Source organism: Brassica napus, chromosome C7, assembly GCF_020379485.1.
Source record: "Brassica napus cultivar Da-Ae chromosome C7, Da-Ae, whole genome shotgun sequence".
Classification (NCBI taxonomy): Eukaryota; Viridiplantae; Streptophyta; class Magnoliopsida; order Brassicales; family Brassicaceae; genus Brassica; species Brassica napus.
The window spans coordinates 31,609,782-31,626,685 of NC_063450.1; the positions used below are offsets into that span (position 1 = coordinate 31,609,782).

General features: G+C 34.0%; 1 long non-coding RNA gene across 1 annotated transcript; it reads left to right on the forward strand.

Moving 5' to 3' along the window:
- The first annotated feature begins 6,211 nt into the window (after positions 1-6,211).
- LOC125590300 lies at positions 6,212-12,873 on the forward strand. Its single transcript, XR_007326622.1, has 2 exons — positions 6,212-8,586; positions 8,656-12,873. It is a non-coding gene; the product is annotated as an uncharacterized LOC125590300 (long non-coding RNA).
- Positions 12,874-16,904: the final 4,031 nt, after the last annotated feature.

The window sequence follows — 16,904 nt, forward strand, 5'->3', positions numbered from 1 at the left end:
ACCAGTTCAACCGCCGATCTGGAACAAATAGGAAAAGACGGATAAAAACTATTATTTTTAGGCCATTAACTATTTTTAATTGATTGGTCTTGAATACAAATTTTTGAAATGCTATATATCAATAACATATTAACCTATTAATTGAATAATTATTAACAACATTATTAGTTATTTTTAGGCCATTAACTATTTTGCAGGCCACATCATTAACAAAAAACAATTCATATGTTATGCAATTATAATATATGATTATATATATATGATCATGTATATTATTTTTAGTACTATGTTATGCAACCATAACATATGATTATTGTTTTCGATCAAAAAAAAAATGATTATTGTTATTACTTTGATGATGTCAAAAAAGTATCACAACATGTGATTGTTCTTTAATATAATTAACAATATTTATCAAATTAATACCATTCTAAAACATATAATATAATTTTTTTATAATCATATAACTAAATTTAAAATATATTTAATAATTATAATCTATTAGACGTATTTTATACTGTGGTTTTAAAATTTATTGATTTTACCAATAATATATTTTTAAATCAAAAAATATTATTTATATAGTATTTATAAAAAAATATCTTAAAATTTCTGAGAATATTCTACTTTTTAAAATTAAACTAACCACACAATTACTAAATCTTAAAATAGTAAAGATCACTTATATCTCATTTTTAGTATATTTTACAAAACTATAAATACTTGCTAATAAATAGTGAAATTATATTAAAATTACATCAAAATATATTTTATTAAATATTTGAATGATTAGAAAAAGTAATGAATACCATGCCTTTATACATCTAAATTACTGGTAAAACTAATCAATTATCAGCTGGAATAATATTTAGAGTTTACAACGCATATGCTAAAACGTCGTCAAGCTCTCTCTAGAATGAGGTTCAAAAGTTAAATCTAAATTGAAAAATAATTTGACATATAAAATAAATTATAATATATATAATAGAAAAATATAGAATATATATTTTTTATGAAACAATGTATATACAAATATAAATGTACTAATATATATAATTAATTAAATGACACTATTTTCATTTTTTTACATTGATATTAAGATTTGTTCACACAAATTAAAAAAAAATTCTATTTTATCTAACCAAAAACATCATTAATTATTCAGCTGATCACAATTCAACCAATAAAAAAAGCTAACTGGAGAATATTAAAGTTATATAAAATAAAAAATAAATGAATTTGCATTGAAAACTGAAAATATCATCTAATTTGGAGTGAAAAGAATTATTTAAAACATCATATATTAAAAACAAAGTGAATATGTTCTATAAACAAAAAAAAAACTAGAAAATTTCCGCTTTGTATAGAATCATCAAATTACAATTTACTTATATAACATATCAATTTGATTGTTTCATCATCCAAAATCTAAATTGCAACTCACATAACTTACAATTTCCTCAATTCAATTTGAAAAAACACCAATGCGGTTCCGCATGTCAAAATCTAGTTAATAGTTAATATAAAATAAGGATGATTAGTGCAAATTATATTGAACACATAAATTGACAAAATAATATGTAATAAGGTAGTAGGTGGATGTAATAATTTTGCACGATATGAGAGTTTTTTTTCTCTGCATGTGTGTGTTTCAAATGATGTACACAAATGCCAAAATATACTATACCATATCTATTAAATAAATAGTATAAAACAATTAGTCATATCAGTTATAAATGCGGAAGATAAAAAAGAAGAAGATGTAACATACTATTATTTCCATAAAATAAAGGATGTATAAAACAATTGGTTGATAGTAATTGTAACTGCATAAGATAAAAAGGAGGAACATGAGAAAAATGATGAGGAATACTATAAAGAAAATAAGGAAAAGGAAGAAGTATGTGGAGGAGGATGAAGAATAGGAAGATGAGATGAAAAAATGTAAAGAGAATTAGAAAGAAGTCGAAGAGGAGGAGCAAGAAGAGAAGAAATGAGGAGTAGAAGAGTATAAAATGATACACTAGTCTCATAAGATAGAACAGTTATTATATTATTTACAATAATTATAAATTAGTACATATTGTTTGTGAGAAAAGAACAAAAATAAATGATGTTTGAATTGTATCTAAATTTATGTTATCAAAGAACTCTGGAATAATCAATTCATATAAGTAGTATGTAACTGGTTATATTACCATAAAATCTATTTTCTATTCAATTTGTTACAAGTTGAAATATATAGAATATAACATACTACATTAAAATTACTGTTCATCTTCTTTAATACATCCCGACGTTCAACACTTTATTTCTAAATCTGGAATATAAATAAATTACATGAATACTAATTAGAACTAGGGCAGTCGTAGAAGCGAAGTCTATCGCCACACCAACCATCAAATACGAGATTGGGGACCCATTGTACAGTATCTCTTCGACTCAATTGTACCATCTTTAGATTTTCACCATGGATTATTTTTCCCAATTACTTACACCCGTTTCTTTGATTGAGATTGAATTTTAAACCAATGATGAATCACCAAAAATTAGAACTCTTTTAGTCATAGGTTCATCGTGAAGTTTTGTTTTTCCTAAGTTAGACCGATCAAAAAATCAAAATCAGTGAAAACAAAAGTGAAGAGATGAAGAAACATCGATGATAAAATACCACATAACAAAGTTTTCTTCCATTTAACTAACCTTTTCAAAAACAAAATAAAATAGCGAAAAAATTCCGTAAGCAACTAAAACAAATGTGAAATTTACTTTTGCCCATTTTACATAAAATACACACAATAGTATAACAATTAGGTTTTTATGATTACTTACTGAAAGATAATATTTTTTGGGCATAGTGTCAAATTTTTCCTAAAATAACGCCCCAACTATTTGCCTTAAAAATTCTTCAGTTTTGCCTATCAAAATAGACAATAACATTTTTTAAAAAATATATATATTTTTAAGAGTATTATAAGAGAAATTTTAAAATTTAAGAAATTAAAATTAATATTTTCTTAAAATATGGCTAGACTGGCTGTGTTAAATTCTTGAGGAGTCAATTTGATTGGATACCAATTTTTTTGGAACTGGTAAGTGCAAAGTTTTGTTTTTACTAGAAGATTATATCCACCATAGAAACCAGAACTACTCATGGACTGATATAAGGCCGGCGAATTTGTAAACTCCCAGAAATTAAACCAGCGGATAATAAAACATCCATATAGACATAACCGGTGGAATTAAATAAAGAGAAATATGTTGAAACAAGACATAGCAACAAAACAAATAAAGCGAACATACAACCCCAGCAAAAGGTAGATTGAAACTATTAAACCACCCAAAAAAATAAAAATGGCCGGGAAAAATGGAAAAAATGGACACTTTGAACTTTTGTTTTTGTTTGTCTTTTTAGGACTTTTGATATTTTTGGCAATTATGGACGTGTTTTACCTTTATTTTATGGAAAAAATAGTAAACTGAATTTTAAAAATGTAAAAAAATATGAAAACTACTGGAAACATAAGTATGACAATATATCTGTTTAAATTTTTTTTTTAAAGTGAAATCATAATTTATTTTATCTTCTAGTTACAGTTAGAATACTCATTCTGGTTATCTACTTAGTCTATAAATCATATACTAAGTTTTAAACATAGATGTATCAAAGATATATAATGTATAATAACCTTTCTTGTATATTCTAACAAAGCTATAATATGTTACGTTATAATCAAGAAAGATGTCTTCAGTCTACCTACAGCTTGATAACGACATATAGCCACAACTCAATGATATACCTCGGCTAGATTACGTGCCATAACATGTTCTACCTTTTACCTTATATGACGTCTATAGGAAGAATATGTTTCTCACCTACTCTACTGTGTTCTACGTAGGTAGTATACATATTCTAGGTAAATCCGGAAAATATGAAAACTTCCATATTCGGTCAAAGATGTTTCCTAAATCTAAACTAAATATACTCTAAATCTCTCAAAGAATATTTTCTCCCATATTTTTCTCATCTTCCCACTTCGATGATCTTTTTCTCTTCGGTCTTTGTGTTTCTCTTTTTTTCATTTAATATATTTCTTGAATCTATTTTAAATCTACTATAAATCTCACATAAGTATATATATTAAATATGTGGAAAAAACGTTTGTAGCTTATAGGTCAGTGGTTTGTGCTATATTGCTTGGTTCTAACTAGAGGGCTGGTCTTTTATTTTTTTTCCGTTTTTAGTGATTTAGGAAAAGATAATTATACCCTCTTCTTCTTTATTCATCTCTGCAACTCTACTTCTCGCATCCATGGCTTTTAAACTTTATTTTTTTTTGCGTTTTCACTAGTTTTCTTGTTTTTTATACCTTAGATCTACAAGGAAATATTATATTGATCTTAAAACCTAACAAAAACAGAATAATCGTGTAATACAACCGAATAACACAAAACGTCACCGTCACTTACCGTTTCACGAGTACTCGGCCGGCGAATCGTCCACCAGGGCGAGTTTTAGAACGTGACTTTTGCCTCTTTCGTGGATCCTTTTCTTTTTAACTTTCTGTTTTTATTTTTTTTCGTTTAAAAAAACTTAATTAATTACGAATATTAATATTAATTTGGTTAATTGAAGGGTATAATTGTATTAAAGGAAATATAAATCCTATTTACCTAAATAATCTTCTACAAGTTCTATTGAGACAAATCTAAGTTGAGAGTGTCTCATTTTTCCAATTTTCTCAAATAAAAAGGAGTAAAGACAAACCCGGGTAAAAGAGGTGAGACATTGATTTGCCATACGACTATCGATGGATTGTTGTAAGAGAGTCAAATCTCCTAACCCTTGAGAAGTATCCAAAAATCTATGAAGGAAATTATTAGCTAGGGAACACATAAATCGAACTGTTGCAACCAAAGCCAAAGAAGCATTCCTCCCTTAGACATCATTTTCACCATCTGAAGCAACCAAACAAAGAACACATCAACACATAGAAGGAGATCCTGAGGCATATTAGAAGAAGAAACTTAAAATCGGCACTGTCATGTCTCCGATCCTAGATAGGACCGTTGGGACAGACCATGATTTGAGGAAATGTACAAGCCGGTCATGTGACCAAAAGACAAGCGTTTAATGGCCGATATAAATGGTTAAGGACCTCAGAGGTCTGAGACTTAACCAAACACAAATGGAAACAAAGTTAATCACGTTGGACGAGTTTAATGGAAGCTGGGCGATGCAAACACGAAGCTCGACCAGCTAGATGGAGCTTAGTCGGAGTTTGGATAAAGTGATCCAGCTCGACCAGCTGGACGACTAGCTCACTCAGCTGGGTCAGCTGGGAGTCAGCTAAACTCAGCTGGATCAACTGGGAGTCAGCTAAACTCAGCTGAAATTTGTTGTACTAATTCTAGTAGAAGTCTATCATATAATATTAGGTGGTTGTAATGTTTTGCTATAAACTGCTTATAATCTATGAATTAAGAATTCATTGCTAATATTATATGATCCTATAGGGTCACACATCAAAGAAAACTGAATAATAAATATGTTGGAAGATATAATATATATATATGATATATAAATACGTCGAGGTTCGACTATCATATATGTTGGAAAATACATCGTATATCAAAAGGCACATGACCTAATTCATTTAGGCTTGCTAATGGACCGTATCATTATTATATTAATAATCTCAACTTGGCTCATCATAATTATAATCTTAATCACATTAAGATATGAGAAATACCCTAGGATAGAACTAAATTTTTTTTTGTCATAAATATAGACTATAAGGATCAAAATGACCAAAATGTTTCATTAAAGAGGTAAATATACATTTATACCCCTAGGGTTAACTAATCCAAACCCTAGGGTTTAGAGTTAAGGTGTGGAGGTTTAGAGTTAATGTGTGGGGATTTGGGATTGAGGTTTAAAATTTTATAAAATAAAAAATAAATATTAAAATTTTGAAAATAAAATTTTTAAAAATAGTTTCAAAAAGTATTTTCGAATTACAAAAAGAAAATTTGAAAAAAAAAATTTCGAAAAAAAATTCAAAAAAAAAATTTCAATTCTTTTTTATTAAAAAGTTCGAATTTGAAAACATATAATCTAAAACTATAAAAAAAATTTTATTTTTTTTTTATTTTTTTATATATCTAGGGTATTAGTGTCATTTTACCTATTAAATGAAACATTTTGGTCATTTTCCTCCTTGTGGTCTATTTTTGTGACCAAAACTTGAAAATAGTCTATTTATGAGAATTGCCCTTAATATAAGTCATGTCCAAATAAATATATATACATTAACATATAATATATATATGATAACACAAACCTTATCAAGAGCTACTCCAATACTTTGTTGGAAGATGTACGAATCCAGAGGAACAAGATATCAAAGCTATGATTGTGATGCTCCCGAAAATATGGAAGAAGGAGGACCGAGTGGTTGGTGCGGACCTAGAACTTGGCAAAATTTCAGTTTGATTTTGAGAGTGAAGAGGACATCAAGGCGATTTTGAAGATGCAGCCTTTCCACTTTGATTATTGGATGCTGTCTCTGGTTCGATGGCAGCCAAGGAAGATAAAAAAACTACCCGTCGGAAATTACCTTTTGGGTGCGAGTATTGGATGTCCCTTTGGAGTTTTGAGAAGCTCCCACGTTCGAGAGTATCGAAGATGCTATTGGGAAAACAGTCGAGGTGGACTTGGATTACAGTAGGGTAAAGGTAGTGGTGGATGATTTTAAGGAACTTTGTTTTGATACCACCACTGACTTCAAGGGAGTTGAATTCCAAAAAGGAGAAGAGGCTCCAGTCTCACTGAGAAAAGAGAAGTTATTCGGTTTTTGCCAAACTTGTTTCAGTCTCTCCCATGCTTCTGAGAAGTGTCCCTTGAATAAGAAAAGTCCAGAGAAGAAGAATGACAATAGAGTTGAAACCGTTGGGAGGCTTTAGGACCATGCTAGGAGTTATAAAGGAGTAGTCATAAACGGTACTATGGTTCAGTAAGATAAGGAAAAAGAAAAGCGGGAGTATTATGGGAAGGGCAAGGGGAATATGAGTGAGGAACCTGAAGCTAAGTGGTTAAGGTGGCCAAGAAAGAGAGAGAGAACAAACGTTCTTACATAGTGCAAAGTAACTACCGTGGTGATGAAGAAGGTTCTCGCCATAGGAATGCTCGGTGGGAACAGACATGAGCTTACTGATGTGCCCTTGGTAGCACACCGGGCAAAACAGACATGCATGGCTTGATCATGGGAAGCAGTAAATATATATGTTCATTGTTTGATTCATATCTTCGAAACCACGAGGCTTCTACGCATGAAATCACTTGTAGAATGTTCTCAACTCAATTACGGATCTCCTCGAACAAGAATCAGATCAAACAGAGTTCATATGTGACAGTTATGCCATTTACAAATCAGGTGATCTTCAGTTCTCGCGAATTCAGACCACCCGAGAAGCTGGAAATGACTAACCTTCTTTCTGTTGAACCAACGAACAATTCAATCATGCCAAAGGTGATTATTCATTTTCTAAATGTTCAAGAAAGTCTTGTGCTTGATGGTTTACAAAAAAAAAATCAAAAACAGACTTGGTTGGGCCAAATGGAGAAACCGATAAAAATTGGCTAAGGAAAAAAGATGGATTTCGACCAGGCCATAAAGAGACATGTCTTGGCACATATCAGGAGCATATTCTTCACTTTTCAAAGTCCTGGTCGTGGCTATATCAAGAGGCAGTCCAAGTTTCAGCCAAAGACTTTATTTAGTCAAGTCTTTGTTTCTATTTTCAATGCCTTGTTTTTAGCACATTCTTTTTTGGATTTCTACAACTTGTAACCCTATAAATAGGGCCTATGAGCCACGAAATAAAACATTTTTTTCCCTTTTATTTGAGTTTATCTCTTTGTTCTTTGTAGAACATGTTTTTTGGTGAGGTTATCGCCGAGCAAATCTCTATTTCGTTGGACATGTGCGTCATATCAGACAACGTTTAGAAATCCTTCTTTTGGTGGACTTGTGAGTCATATCAAGCACCAACTGAAATCTGGTAGTATCATTGGGTCATCCGCAACCCATTGTGTCACCGTTCAATCCATCAGTTCTCCCTTTTGACGAGTTCATATCCCTTAAGTTCGATTGAGAGATACTTCCCTATTTAGGGTGTATCAAGTGGTATCAGAGCTACTCAACCGGTACTATCTATCCATCTTCTCATATTTCATTTTCTAAACACTTCTTCTTCTTTCTATCTTAAATCCGGGCCACTATCTTACCTATCGCCATTCTTCTATTAAAAAAAAAAGAAAAGAAAAGAAAAAGATCTATCAAAAAAAAAAAAACAAAAGTTTGATTTGTTGGCTAGGTGGTGGAAGAGAAATCCTGCTGGCTGAGGAGAAATCCAGCCTTGGAGTGGTTAATACGGATTTCACAAATCAGTTCTCTTATCTTTCTATCTTGTGTTCATCCCTTGTTGCTTGGAGATTCCATTGGGTTACTTGATTTGTTCTCTTAGAACTTTGAGAGGAAACTCTTGTGTGACCACTAAAATCCGAGAGAAACACGTGTGTGGGTGAGGATAAACACTTGAGAGTGTGAGGATTATTTTTATTTGTTAACCTTTTGTGTTAAAAATTTTCAGGTTAAGATGTTTGAAGCTGACCAAAGAGGGCTTTTAAGTCAGTTTGAAGTCCGAGAGTTTTGTGACAACCTTGTGGAGGGTGAGGTGAAAGCCCTCAAGGACGTCAGTAAGATCCAAAAGAAGAGCACAACCACACATGCACCTGTAGCTAAGCCATCCTTATTCATCAATGAAAAGCCCAAAGGTAAATCTAAAAACAACCTTGAAGATCTAAAAGATTTTTCAGATTCTATACCAATTTTTGATGAGTATGATGAAGAGTTGATTGAAAGTTTATGATTTGTGAGGATAATTGTGATCTTCCTTTTCCAGAACCTGATTTTATGTTTGATAAAGAACAGACTATTGCAGAACTAACCTTTTTGCAACCGGAGCATCCGAGTAGTCTTGTTCTATTTTCACAGCATTTTGAGGAAAAGCCATTCGACTACCCACATCAAAGACCGCTTCTTGATACTAGGAGAGCCTTGGACGATGGCCTAGGTCCCATCTTTGATGAGGAAGACGAACTTAGTCCTACCTTTTATGAGAAAGCACCAAGCATGACATCCATCAACATGGAGAATCATCTTTGCTTGGATCCAGGCACAATCCTACGCCTTTGACCACATACATTCAAGAGCATGGTGAGAAACTTGATTTGATTAATTTTCTGTCTGAAATGTGTTTTAAGATCAGTTCTCAAGATGTGAAACGTTTTGGTTTTGACAAGGTTAAAGAATTTCGTGTTTCAGATTCTGTTTTTGAAAACATGTTTAATTAAAACAAGGTGAGAAACTTGATTTAATTATTTTAAAGTGTTTGAACCTGAACTTCTTTATCAAAAACGTTTTCATCATGACAATGACATCAATTCTGGATTTGTTTTGAGTTTTGATCAGCTCTTGAAACATAGCAAAGGTTTTGGTCATTTTGAAGAGTCGCTTGATTTGCAACAGCCTGATTTTTGTGCTAGAAATTCGTTTGATTCATTTGTCTTCAAAGAAAATAGTTTTAATCTGAGTTTTTATAGATATGTACTGATCACTGGTAACTTGTTTGCATCCACTTGTGCCTTGGAAGAATTTATGGTTAAGACTTTGCTGGAACAGAAATCACTTAGAGCTAAAACCGATTTTTGTTGTGATTCTGTTTTGAAATCTGATATTGAACTTTTGTATTCTAATTCTGATCATGTTAGGCACGTTTTGAAAATGTCCCATATGATATTTCATGCCTTGAAAGCATTATGATTTACAACACATTCTTTGATAAAAGTGCTGATCCATGTATAAGTAATTCTCGGTTTGAAATTGATCTTTTGTGTTCTAAATCTGAGAAACTTGCGCATGTTTTGAATTTGTTCTTTAGTAACTGTGCTATCACGTGCCCTGACACCATTCTGGTGTACAACACTTTCTTTGATAGGCTTCATGATGATCTGAAACGGGTGCTACATGTTCTAGGGAAAGAAACTTTGGTTTCTGATCTGAACAAGTACTTGTCTTGCACATATGATCCTGGTTTTTAATATTTGTTTTGAGTGTCCAGGATAAACAGGATCAGTCTCCAAGAGGTGTCAGGAACAAAATCAGAGATCGTGCTTGTAAGTTTGAGATTTGGAGATGGAAGTACCTGAGGAAAACAACTTCAAAACTCAAAGGAAGTTTCTTTCCAAAACTTTTCTTCACTATATTTTACATGTTCTTTAGATTCTTTTTTTCCTGATTCATTTCCTTTTTATACAGGTAAAATTAATTTGAGGCCAAATCCTTTTCAAAAGGGAGGGAATGATGCGCCCTTTGGTAGCGCACCGGGCAAAACAGACATGCATAGCTTGATCATGGGAAGCAGTAAAGATATATGTTCATTGTTTGACTCATATATTCTAAACCACGAGGATTCTACGCATAAAATCACTTGGAGAATGTTCTCAACTCAATTACGGAGCTCCTCGAACAAGAATCATATCAAACGGAGTTCATATGTGACAGTTATGCCATTTACAAATCAGGTGATCTTCAGTTCTCGCGAATTAAGACCACCCGAGAAGCTGGAAATGGCTAAGCTTCTTTCTGATGAACTAACGACCAATTAAATCATGCCAAAGGTGATTATTCATTTTCTAAATGTCCAAGAAAGTCTTGGGCTTGATGGATTACAAAAAAGAATCAAAAACAGATTTGTTTGGGCCAAATGGAGAAACCGATAAAAATTGGCTAAGGAAAAAAGATGTATTTCGACCAGGCCTTAAAGAGACATGTCTTGGCCCATATCAGGAGCATATTCTTCACTTTTCAAAGTCCTGATCGTAGCTATATCAAGAGGCAATACAAGTTTCAGTCAAAGGTTTTATTTAGTAAAGTCTTTGTTTCTATTTTCAATGCCTTGTTTTTAGCACATTTTTGTTTGGATTTCTACAACTTGTAATCCTATAAATAGGGCCTATGAGCCACGAAATAAAGCATTCCGTTTTCCCTTTTATTTGAGTTTGTCTCTTTGTTCTTTGTAGAACATTTTTCGTTTCTTGGTGAGGTTATCTCCGAGTAAACAAATTTCTATTTCGTTGGACTTGTGCGTCATATCAGACAACATTTAGAAATCATTCTTTTTGTGGACTTGTGAGTCATATCAAGCACCAACTGAAGTCTGGTAGTATCATTGGGCCATCTGTAACCCATTGTGTCACCGTTCAATCCATCAGTTCTCACTTTTGGCGAGTTCATATCCGTTTAGTTCGATTGAGTGATCCTTTCCTAATTTAGGGTGTATCACTTGCCCTCAAAAGATCGGGTTAGGTACTCTCGTGGTCTAAGAAGGGAAAGAAGTCCACGGCATGAAGCTAGAGAGGAAGAAATGAAGCTGCCTCCGACACTCCCGCCGCCAGCGTTTCAAGCAGCACTGATTGAAACTCAGGCTGAGCCAACAGAGGTAAACTCGGAAACTCTAGGCGAGAAAAGTGAAGTGGTAAAAGATACAATAGAGGAACAAAATATTATGTTAAGTGATGATGGGATGGATTTGGATGTGGTTCCTAATAATAAGCTTTCGGTTGAGAATGATGAGGAATTTGGGGAGGACTTTCAGAATCTGTCGGCTGATGAGGAAGAAGTTAGTCTACAGAAAGATGGGGTTGCTAGCTTGGATGAGGGATAACAGAGGGATGAAGCAGGGGAGAAGAATCGATCAAGAAGAGGCTGTACAAACCACCGATCAACACTGCAGGCTCCACTAAGATGCGTATGTACCAGGCACTCGCTTCTCCCGTAAGCGCACTCTAGCAAAAACAGGCAATTGTCAAGGAGATGGTTCAAAGCAGATGGAGGATAAGGTCACATCAAACCCTAAACCTGGTCTCCCAAAACCTTAATCTATCATATGGATCAAGTTTTCTCAGCTGATCGGATTTATGCAAGCAATTTCTGGTTTATGGATTCCGGGTTTTAGTTGCTTTAATAAGCTCATGAGCATTTATTTCTGTTTTATCTTTGAGGTTTCTTGTTTTTTGCTTACTTATTAATGCTTTGTTTGATGGTACGATCTTTCCATAAGATCATGCAATGGAATAAAATTTATTATTGGACTTATTGGTTCTTTGAATGCAGGCAGGATTGATAAAGGAACTTGGTTTTGTTTCTCACGCTTCGAAATTGGTATTTTCTGGTTTTGGTGATAACATTGGAAACGTTACTGTATTGGGTCTCACTAAACCGAATACAGTCAAGTTATTACTGCAGCATGGATATTATGGACAGGTTAATTGGCTTCAATCATCAACAAACACAAGGTTGGGATGATAAGCGATACCCTGGTAATGAATGGAGCATTGCGGTCTCAACTGCTTTTTTTAGAAAGAACTTATGGATCTCATTAGTTGCACTTGATTGCTCTATTCGTAATATCAGTACAGACAGACACTATGTCGATTATAGTTTGGAAATTTTTTGGTTAATCTTAATAAACCACATTACTGTCGCTTTAATTATTTTGTATCTCGCTTCATGGGAACCAAAAGATATAGTAGAATAATAATTAAATGCAAGAAGGAATATGATTCCTACTTGAGTTATTCTTGGGTTAACCCTACCAGAGGTTTTACCGATCAATAGAATTGTTTTATTTCATATTTGATATCTTTTAAAAAAACAAAATATTGTCAAATTATATTATGTTTTTAAAATTAAAAAATAAAAAGAAATAAATAAAAAATAGTAGTAATTACAAAAAAAAAAAATTTAACGTCGTCAGCAAAACATTAAACCCTAAATTCTAATCCTTAAACCCTAAATCATAAACCATAAATCATAAACCTTAAACCCTTGGATAAACCCTAAACTCTAGGATAAATCCTAAACTTTAAATCAAAATCACTAAACATTAAAACACTCAAGGGTTTAGGGTTTAAGGTTTAAGATTTAGGGTTTAGGGTTTAGGGTGTTAGAATTTAGGATTTATCCAAGGGTTTACGGTTTACCCAAAGATTTAAGGTTTACCCAAGGATTTAGAGTTTAGGATTTAGGGTTTAGGGATTAGGATTTAGGGTTTAGTGTTTTGCTGAGGATGTTAAAAATATTTTTTTTTTAATTCTTTTTTCTGTAACTACAATTTTTTTTTTACTTTTTTTATTTTAAAAACATAATATAACTTGATAATGTTTCGTTTTTTAAAAGATATCGAATTTGAAATAATGAAATTCTATTGGATGCTTAACCTAGAGGTTTACCCTAGGGGTGAACCCAAGATAACTCTTCCTACTTGATGATCTTAGAGCTTGATTGTCTGAGTATTAGCGTAAGCATTATGCTGGTTATTAGGCCTGGGCATATTATCCATAATCCGGAACCGAACCCGAACCCGAACCGAAAAACCCGAACCCGACCGGTTATGGATCCATGAAAATACCCGATCGGTTTTGATATGCTGGTACTTTGGTTATCGGGTACGGTTCGGTTTAATCCGAAATCCGAACATAAACCCGAAATAACCGAAATAAATGTATATGTATACCAATGTGTATGTAATGTACTCAAGACACAAAGACACAAGTTGTAACACGCGTTGTTATTTCCAAAGTTTCTTTCTTCATATCTTGTTCACTTCTCGAAAAACCTTTCACGGTGAGGCGATCCCTCTTCTTCCACTTCTCGAAAACCCTATTAAATTGAAAGAGTCTCTCATGATTGAATACCAAAACCTACAATTCTCTCTATCTCCACCATCTGCGATTTCCCGAAATCGATCTCAAGTACGAGTTGATATCATTTTTCAATTGTCTTCATCTCAATACTCTGTTTAGGCTCTGTTACAGGTTCTGTGTATATGAATGGATATTAGGATTTGGTTTATTTAGAATCGTTTTAGGCTATCATTTATTAGCTTTGTTCAATTGATAAACGATTTTCTGGTTTTCTTTTGTCTCAGATGGATTCATCATCAACTCCTCACCGAGTTCAACTTGACCACGAAGAAGAAGAAGAAGAATTTGCTACTCCTGATAGTGGAGGAAAACGTAAAGAATCCTCTGGAGCTAGTGGAGCAGCGGAAGATCGAAATAAAGTTGCGAGAGTTCTTCCTCCGAGGTCTAAAATCTGGAGCCATTACACAAGGACAAAGGAAAATCGGGACAGATGCCTTTGCCATTACTGCAAAAAGATGTTCTGTTGCAAATCAAAGTCAGGAACATCAAACTTATTGAAGCATCTCACTGTATGTAAGCAATACTTTGCGCATTCAGATGGCCAAAGCTCTACTCAACAAGTCATTGATGAAGAAGGCAATCTGGCGGATGCGAAGGTCAGTGAAGAAACTTTCAGAGAAGCAACCAATGAGATGATGGTGATAGGGGAGTTACCATTAGCTTGGATAGAAGGTGTGGCTTGGAAACACTTTTGTAAGAAGGTATGAGAGTCTACTGTTATAAAAATATCCACCTTATACATAGAGAAGTTAACTAGTATCTAACATTATATGTCATTTATGTAGATGAAATTGTGGAAGCCTGTGTCAAGGTGCAAGCTACATGGTGGTGACTGCTCATTACATTGATTCTTCTTGGCGCCTGAAGAAGCTCATCATTGGGTTCAAACATGTCATCGATCACAAAGGTCAGACAATCTCTAGAGTTCTTTTAGAGGTCTTAGCTGATTGGGGAATCAATAAATTGTTCTGCGCAACTGTTGACAACGCTACTGCGAATTCATCTGCATTGAGAAGGTTTCAGGCTGAATTCTCTTCACAGTCTCCAGATGCTTTAGTTTTAGATGGAGAGTTCATGCATTTGAGACGTAGTGCACACATCATTAACTTGATTGTGAAGGATGGGATGGCTGATGCAGATGAGAATGTGACCGCGGTTCGTAATGCTATAGTCTATGTTAGAGCTTCAGGGAATAGGATAACATCGTTTGAGCAGAAAGTTGATTCGGGTAGACTGACTAGAGGAAGCTTGCCTTTAGATGTTACTACTAGGTGGAACTTTACTTATCTGATGTTGAATACGGCATTGAAGTTCAGAGTTGCGTTTGATAAGATGGAGGCAGAAGATAAGCTCTACAACGATCATTTTTTGGAGCTGACCGACAAAGGAAAAAAGAGAGAAGGACCTCCACGTTACCATGACTGGAGATCAATAGAAAGATTATGCAGGTTTCTAGTGATCTTCTACAACTCGACCTTAGTTGTCTCTGCGTCTACATCTCTCAATGCTTACCGGTGTTATGAAGAGATTGTGACCATAGCAACTAACCTGATGGCGCTGAGCGAAAGCATGGATCATGAACTGAAGGATAAGGCAGTGGAGATGTTCAAGAAGTTTAACAAGTATTTGGATGGATTGAAGAACATCAACAAGATGTTAATTGTGGCAACAGTTTTTGATCCAACAAAGAAGATGGTGCTTGCGACGATGTGTTTTGATGAGCTTTATGGGGAGGACAGCTTGGAAGGGAAAGAGATGTACGAGTCTGTGATGAGTGTGTTGCGGAGTTTGTTTAAGGAGTACAGTGAAAGACATATGAGGTCATCAAGTGGGCAGACCGATCAAGCAACTACCAGCAACACTCAAGCATCTCAGAGTTCTCGAGAACTCTCCATGATAACACCTGATTTAGTTGATGATGGTATAGGTTATAAGAGGATTGACAGAAGGTACAAGTCCATGCTAAAGGAGATTGGAGTGAAAGAGAAGCGGGATGAACTGGATGTGTACTTGAAAAAAGGAGTTGAGAATCCAGAGTTGATTGTTGGTGTAGAGTACGATGTTCTTTCTTTCTGGAGGAGAAACTGTACCAAGTTTCCAATACTGTCACAGATTGCAAAGGATGTCCTTGCAATGCAGGTTTCTTCTGTCGCATCCGAGAGTGCGTTCAGTACTGGTGGAAGGATCATAGACCCATTTAGGAGCTGCCTTACTCACTTCATGGTTGAAGTATTGATGTGTACCGAGCAATGGTTGAAGCAAGACATTCATTGTGAGTCAAGGGTGCTTACAAATGAAGAAATTCTTGAGGACATTGAAGAGCAAGAAAAAATTGAAAGAGGTATGTGATCTAACATTATAACTTGTAATATATTTGCTTAAATTTGGTTTGTATATTGATCTGCCTATCTTTGTCTTTGGATCAGAGGAATTGATGGCTTATCAGGAGTAAGCTCTTCCCAAATATGACCAAGTTCTTTCGCCACAAGCTGGCTGCAGTTTATGTTGCAGTCTATGTTGCTGTTTTCTGTTTTCTGTTTTCTGTTTTCCTCTGTTTCTTTTCGGTTTGAGACTTTGTTGCAGTTTTCATTTTAAAAATTTGTGTTGCTATTTTTGGTTTGAGACTTATGTTGCAGTCTATTGGTGTGTTGTTGCAAACATTTTTACTAAATTTGAGTGGCATGTTTCTTAGTTCTTAACTTGATCAATTTACTTTATGTTGCTAATATTTGCTATAATGTCCAAACGTGATCACTTTTCATGTTTCACTTGTCAATGTGATCAATTTGCAAACATTTGTACTAACTACTAAGCTTAAGTTACAAGAATTTTTTGTTTAGTTTGTCTTCTTTTGAATTTTACTTCAGTTAAATCCGAAACCGATACAGAACAACCCGAACCCAATTGATTCATGGTTACTTCAGTATAATCCGAACCCAAACCGAAACCGAAGTGTTATATCCGATCCCGATCCGAATTTAAGAATTTCTTAAAATGGGACCTAGTAGGTGTTATAAAAAAGAACCGATATCCGATTTACCCGATCCGAACCCGAACGGGTACCCGAACGCCC